Consider the following 7,945-nt stretch of genomic DNA (forward strand, 5'->3'; position numbering starts at 1 on the left):
GACATAAATTTAACAATTAACTACACAAATATTTATTTGTGTGGTAAGTAAAGCTATGAATGCACTGACCAAGCTTACCTTACCTATTGGGTGAGAGAAGGCCAACTGAGGACTTGAAGGTCTTTTATACAGGAGTTAGATAGAAAGGGATGAGAGGAGTGTTGGAGACAGGCTTCCAGGATAAACATATGAATCTGTGAAGCCCCTGCAGAAGGTGAAGGGACAAGGAAAGGCTGCCAAATTTGGATGCAACAGAGTGAAATAGACCCAAAACAGATCAGACAGGGTGCTGAAAGCCATGCCTTTATAATCATGGCCAGCTTGTTGCAAGTTACTGAAAAAAATAACCTAACTTTCATGAGAATAAGAAAGTATGCATGGGAAAAAGGTGTGTGTGTTGGGGGGGTGGTGGAGTGGGGGGTGGTAGCAAGGAATGTATTTGCTCATATTGAAAAAAAAAGTAAGAGTAACACTTGCCTTGGAAATAATCAGATCCAGGAACTCAGATCATGCTGCCTAGACTCTCAACTCTCATATGTGTTTTTATCTTTATTTCAGCCACATTCTCTCATCCTACAGATGGACTCTTTCTAGGTGTTAGAGATTGAGGGATTTTGGCTACATATGGCCCCATACAACTTCCTAGCTATATATTCCAATGGAAGAAGAGAACTTTCCTCTACTGAGTACATATAAACCTCTGCATCTTGCTTCTGGCCTAAACTTGATCTTCACCATCAACATCAAGCAGAGCAGCATGAGATGCCGTGCAGTAAACAAACAATTCTTGGTCACGGGCTTGCCCTTACAGTCTGGAGAGAAAATCCCGCAACTGAGAGAGCCACCATGATTTCCTGAAGTATTTGGTAAAGAAGCGTTCTCCAAAGGCAAAGTCAGGGGATATGTATTGCTATTATCAGACCTAAGGAAAAGACAGTAGAAGTTTGAAATCTCAGATGTCCACAGCATCATGACACATAGTTAGGATTGCACGCTGAATGGAAGGGGGAACCTACTGAAGAGTTTTCAACAGAAGAGAGACCCAATAAAACTTGCATGTAAATTATAAACATTGCTGCTGTACAGCATTCTGATTGGAGAGTCAAATGTAGATGCACAGAGAGCAGTTAGAAGGTTATTATAGTAGTCTAGAAGTGACTATGGACTTGTAGGGAAGTGACAAATATTTAGAAAACAAATTCAATAACACTCAGCAATCAGTTGGACTTGGGGTATGAGGAAGGGAGAAATGTCTGGTCTGATTCCATCACAAGGCCTTGTATATGCTGTTCCCTTTGCCTAATAATTCCCTTTTCCCCTCTTTTAACCTGGCGAAATGTTGCTCCTTCATCAGCTCTCAGCTTGAGCATCTCTTCTCCAGGGAAATTGATCCTCTTGCCTTTCCTCTAATGCTGTTTAATTTCCCTTCCCATCACGTATCACAGTTTATAACATTATATTCACTCACTTATAAAGTACTTTAATAGTTTAGCTCCTCTACAAGGATGTGTAATCCTTGAAGCAGGAGCTGTTCTCTCCCAAGAAAATGAAAATCTCCGTCATTAAGTACACAACCACGGGGCCAGATTGCTTGGGTTCAAATCTTGATTCTGCTGCTGGCCAACTGTGTGATCCAAGAAAAGCTAATCGACTTCTCTGTGTCTTCATCTCCTGATCTGTCAAATGGAGATACGACTAGTCCTACTTCATGGAGTTGTTGCAAGGAATACATTAGGTAATATATTCAAAGCCTTTAGAAGGATGTCATGTTTATAGTAAGCACTAGCACAGTGATAGCTACTTTAATTGTTCTCTTCTTCTTTGTCCCTAGCACCTCTCCCAGTGCCGGCAGCCACACAATACATATTTGAAAAGTAAGTGGAAATCTTTCAAGTGTGAGTTACTGTGTGGATATTGGTGTAATGCACAGAGAAGAGGAAGCACTGGAAGATGATCATGGAAGAGAGAGCAGGCAAGCTTGCAAAATCAGCACTGGCTATTTAAATAGTATCTGCCTACGATGCCGTCAAAGAAAAATGTTGTGGAGCAGTTGGAAATGTGACATTGAAGCTCAAAACAGAGGCCTGAAGGGATTAATTTTCCAGAGCTGCCATAATAAGGTACCACAAACTAGGTGGTTTAAAACAATAGACATTTATTGTATCACAGTTCTGGTGACCGGAAGTCTGAAATCAAGGTATTGGCAGGATTGTACTCCGTGAAGGGCCCCGGGGAAGGATTCTTTCTTGCCACTTGCAGCTTCTGGTGGTCCCAAGTGATCATTGGCTGGCAGTAGCATCACCCCAGTGTCTGCCTCTGTCTTCGCATGGCCTTCACTCTGAGTCCAAATCTCCCTTTTCCTACGAGGATAGCAGTCATGCTGCATAAAGGGTCCAACTACTCCAGTACGACTTCATCTTAACTACTTACATCTGTCACAGTCCTATTTTCAAAAAAGTTCACATTCTGAGGTATTAAGGCAATCAGTGTTTCAGTGTAACTTTTGAGAGGACATAATTCCACCCACAACAGAAGTGATATACATTTGGGGGTTACTGGCATTTGAATGCTATTTAGTGCCAAGGCTATAGAGAAGAGCAGCCTTGTAGCTAAGAGCTCAGGTCCTATCAATCCACACAGACCTAGGATTGACAATCAGTTCCATTACTGACTGGCTTAGATCTTGGTGAAGCTGCCTAACATTTCAAAGACTTAGTTTCTTAACCTGTTAAAAAAGGGATAATACAAATACTTACCTCCAGGTTTCTTGTAAATATGAACCGAGGAAATGATTGTAAAGTGGTGAGCATAGCACATCTTATAGAGTGAGTCTTCAGTAAATGGTGTCTGTTAGTTAAGATTTTGTATGGAAAGAATCTAACCTGAGAAAGAAAGAGAAGCAAGGAATAAATTTTTAACCAAGAGGAAACACCCCATTTTAGTTAGAAATGACCCAAGAGAGCAACCAGAATAATGAAAATACTATAAACTACTTTCTGGTGTTTTGGATTTATATATAGTTCAAGAATGTAGCCCTGTGCCTGGCCTAAGACAGATAATCAATATGCAGTTGGGTGGCTAGATTGAATGAACATCAGGGACATATTTAGCCACCAGAAGAGGAGTATTAAAGGTAGGTAGGCAAGGAAAGAGGATTGAAAGTTACCTAGAAATCTCGAAGGCTCTAATGCAGAAGAGAAATTACACCTATTCTGTAAATGTGGAACTAGGACTAGGGGATAGAAATTATAGGGAGAATCATTTTTACTCAATACTGAACATTTGCTGAGGTCCCCACTCCTCAATTCATGCAAACAGAGATGGATAACACCTAGCCAAATCATTTACACAAGGTGTCTTTGTACTGGGGAGATGGTTGGATTAGAAGTCTGATAAATTTATTTCCACCTGTGATTCCAAATTGATGTTAAAGAGACTAAAAATAAGAAACATTTATTAGATGAAAGGAACGTGATAGATACAATTTAAGAAGAGACATGAAGCAGTATAAAAATTCCTTCCTATCTAATCTAGTTTCTAACTCAGCTCTATTTTCAAAGGCCAAAGCTAGGAGCCCTTGAATTCGCATTACACTTATTCTCCCTTATGCTAGATTTTATATGGAGGAGGACCAACAGTTTTTGAGAAGCACCTCTGGATCAAAACAATAATCCATAATTCCTTAAGAAAAAGCTAATAATCATATTAATGTTCTTTAGAAGAAAGAAAGCCAAGCCAGGATAGTAAAACAGCAAGCATTTTCCATCATTTTTGGATAAGGCAGAATACAAAGTCCAGTTTATTTCGAGTCTGAAGGGAAATTTAAAATTTTCAGGACTATGAAGGACAATGCAAGAGAGGCATTGAAGCGATGGGGGAAGAAAAGAGTAGGAGGTTTCTTATTTTAAAACCCCTTTCGAAGTGAATTCTAGCTTCATCTTGCCTTCATTCCCAGCTCCATCCTTGGGAATGAAAGATTTAGTCTTCTAGCGGCTTGGAATGCTGCTGGCTGAGAGCTCTAACTTGTCAGGCTTCTTCAGGAATTGCCTGAGTGGAGCAGGGCCACCTTGCCCACAGGTGTTCCCTTTCTCGAGCAACCCACACCCACTGATTGATCAATGACTGCATCAAAAGGTCTGACATGCTTCTATCATCCAGGGATGTCTCTGAAGGCCATTTCAGCTTCAGAGCTTCCCATGAAGTTGACTGAAATTTTTATTGGATTTTGTGTCAGCCAACTTCTTCAATCATTTTTTTTAAGATCACTGTATTTATATGAAAAAATTACCAAAACAGATTGTTTCTCTGTGATTTTGTGTTATTATTACTATTAAACAGTTTTACTGAGGTATAATGGATATAAAATAAACTGTACTTATTTATGTATAAATAGTGTGACTTTGGATATATGCATGTATCTGTGAAACCATCGCTTCAATCAAGGTAATAGGGAAATCAATCACCTCCGAAAGTTTTCTTCCATTGCAATTTTAAAAGATGTGTTTTGTATGCTATGGAGATAAAAATGGGAAATTGGACCAAAAACATTTCTTTTTATGAGAATGTGAAAAAAATATTTTCTAGATGTACCAATTAAAATATGCTTAAAATAATTGCACATTTATCCAATTTAGAAATATGTTCAGTAGCCATTATCATTCTGAATGTTCACTTTTAATTTTTGACATGGATCTACGTTGGTATAGAAAACTGCACACTTTCCTTTTCTCTGCAAATACGGCACAATTTTATTAACTATTATTCTCATGTTATACAATAGATCACTGGTCTTGTTCATCCTACATATCTTCCACTTTGTAACCTCTAACCTACTTCTCCTCATTTTCTTCCCGCCCTCAGCTCCTGGTGACAACTCTTTAATTCTCCATCTCTGTATATTTTTACTCTTCTTTAAAGATTCCACATGTAAGTGAGATTATGGAATTTTTTTGTGCCTGTCTTATTTCACTTAGCAGAATATCATCCACACACATCTATTTTGGGACAAATGCTGGGGTCTTCACTTTTAAGGTTGAATAACATTTCATTGTGTATGTGTGTGTATATAAGGCAGATAATCAATATACAATTGAATGACAAAATTGAATGACTATTGAGGACACACAGACACACACATTTTTTTATCCATTCATTTGTCAAGGCACACTTAGGTTGTTTCCATATCTTGGCTATTTGTGAATAATGTTGCAATGATCATGAGAGTTCAGATATCTTTATGGAGTGATTATTTCATTTCCTTTTGGTATATGAACAGAAAAGGAATTGCTCGGTCATATGATAGTTCTATTTTCAATTTCTTTTGGAAGCTCCACACGGTTTCCATTACGGCTACACCAATCTACATCTCTACCAATAGTGCACAAGGGTTCCCTTTTCTCCACACCAACATTTTTGCCAACATTTGTTATTTCTTGACTTTTTGATAATAGCCATCCTAAGGAATGTGAGGTGATAACTCATAGTGGGTTTAATTTGCATTTTCTTAGTAACTAATAATGTTGAGCACTTTTTCATAGAGCTGTGGGCCATTTTATATGCCTTCTTCTCTATTCAGGTCCTTTGCCCAATTTTTAATAGGGTTGCTTGTTTTTCTACTGTTGAGGTGTATGAGTGCTTTATACATTTTGGATACTAACTTATCAGAGATATGGTTTGTAAACATACTTTTTCCCAGTCCATAGGTTGCTGTTTCATGTTTTGATTATTTCCTTTACTATGTAGAAGCTTCTTGGTTTGATGTAGTAATATTTTTTTATTTATTGTTATACAGCCTAAGATTTTGGTATAGTATCCAAATATCATTGCCAAGGCCAGTGTCAAGGAACTTTCCTCCTGTGTTCTCTTCAAGGAATGTTATGGTCTCAGGTCTTACATTTAACTCTTTTATCTATTTTGAGTTGATTTTTGCATATAGTATAAAGATCCAATTTTACTCTTTTGCATATGGAAATAAAGTTTTCCTAGTGCCATTCATTAAAGAAACTATTCTTTCCCAATTGTGTTCTCTTGGTGCCCTTGTCAAAACTTAGTTGACCCTATGTGTTCAAATCGATTTCTGGGCTCTGTATTCTATTCCACTGGTTGATATGTCTATATTAATGGCAGTACCCATACTGTTTCAATTACTATAGTTTTATAAAATTATTTTAAATCAGTAAGTATAATGTTACAATTTTGTTTTGCTTTCTTTGAATTGCTGTGGCACTTTTTTAGTTCCTAAGAAATTGTGGAATTATTTTTCCTATTTCTGTGAAAAACGCCATTGCTATTTTTGTAGGGATTGAATCTGTATGTAGCTTTGAATAGCAAGAACATTTTAACAATATTGATTCTTTGAATCTATGAGCATAGGATATCTTTTCATTTATTTGTGTCTTATTTAACTTGTTGCATCAATGTCTTATAGTTTTTATTGTACATATCTTTTATTTGCTCATTACATTTATTCCTAGGTATTTATATGCTATCATACATGTGATTGTTTTATTGATGTATTTTTCAGTTAGGTTGTTATGTATGTATAAAAATGCTACTAATTTTTTGCATGTTGAGTTTGTATACTGCAACTTTACTTAATTCATTTATTAGTTCTAACAGTTTGTATGTGTTTTTGTATGTTTGTGTGTGTGTGTGTGTACATGCTGGGGTTTGCTACAGATAAAATGTCATCTGCAAATAGAAATAATTTTACTTCTTTTTCTCTTTCCAATTTGGGTGCCTTTTCTTTCATTTTCTTCCTGTTTGATTAGTCTTGCTAGTACTTCCAGTACCATGTTGAATGAAAAAGGCAAAAGTAAACATCCTTGCCTTGTGTAGGATTGTAGTGAATATCCTTTCAGTTTTTCTTCATTGATCATAACATTAGTTGTAAGTTTTTAAAATAAATGATCTTTATTATGTTGAGAAACTTTCCTTTTATACATAAACTGTTGATGACTTTTATCAAGAGAGAATGTTGAACTTTGTCGAATGCTTTTTCTGTGTAAAGTGGGATAATTATGTGGTTTTAAGCTTTCATTCTGTTAATATGATGTACCACACTTATTGATTTGCATATGTTAAGCCAAACTTGCATGCCGAGGATAAATTCCACTTAATCATGATATATAATCTTTTTGTTACATTGAATTTGTTAATATTTTATTGAGGATTTCTGCATCAATGATTCTCAGAGAAATTGGCCTGTAATTTTCTTTTATTGTGATATATCTGTCTGGTTTAGGTATTAAGGTGATACTTTTCTCATAAAATGTATTTGGAAGTACTCCCTTTAGTTTTATTTTTTGAAAGATTTCAGGAGTATTAGTATGAATTCTTCTTTGAATGTTTGGTAGAATTTAGCTATGAAGCCATCTGCTTCTCGGGTTTTCTTTGTTGAGAGGTGTTTTGTTACTTCTTTAATCTCTTTATTTGTTATTGTTCTGCTCAAGCTTTCTACTTCTTCCTGATTCAATCTTGGTAGGTTGTATTTTTCTAGGAATATATCCATTTCCTCTAGGCTATTTAATTTGTTTGCATGTAATTGTTCATAGTAGCCCTTTATGATCCTTTTTATTTCTGAGGAAACTGTTGCAATGTCTCTACTTTCATTGTTGATTTTATTTATTGTTTTTAATTTATCCTTACTTAGTCTAGCTAAGAGTTTGTTGATTTTATTTTTGTTAAAAAAACTCTTAGTTTTATTTGTTTTTCTGTGGTATTTCCATTTTTTATTTGATTTATTTCTGTTTTGATCTGTACTATTTCTTTTCTTTTGCGAACTTTGAGTTTAGTTTGCTCCTCTTTTCCAGTCCCTTGAGGTGCAATGTTAGATTCGTTACTTTGAATCTTTCTTCTTGTTTTGTTTTGAGACAGGGTCTCACTCTGTTGTCCATGCTGGAGTGCAATGGCACAATCTTGGCTCAGTGAAACCTGCACTTCTGGG

General features: G+C 36.2%; 1 long non-coding RNA gene across 1 annotated transcript; it reads left to right on the top strand.

Annotated features, from left to right (window-relative positions):
• Nucleotides 1–1,455: 1,455 nt before the first annotated feature.
• Nucleotides 1,456–2,168, top strand: LOC112608744. Its single transcript, XR_003116046.1, has 2 exons — nt 1,456–1,735; nt 1,832–2,168. It is a non-coding gene; the product is annotated as an uncharacterized LOC112608744 (long non-coding RNA).
• The last annotated feature ends 5,777 nt before the right edge of the window (nt 2,169–7,945 follow it).

The sequence above is a fragment of the Theropithecus gelada genome, chromosome 15, assembly GCF_003255815.1.
Source record: "Theropithecus gelada isolate Dixy chromosome 15, Tgel_1.0, whole genome shotgun sequence".
Taxonomy (NCBI): Eukaryota; Metazoa; Chordata; class Mammalia; order Primates; family Cercopithecidae; genus Theropithecus; species Theropithecus gelada.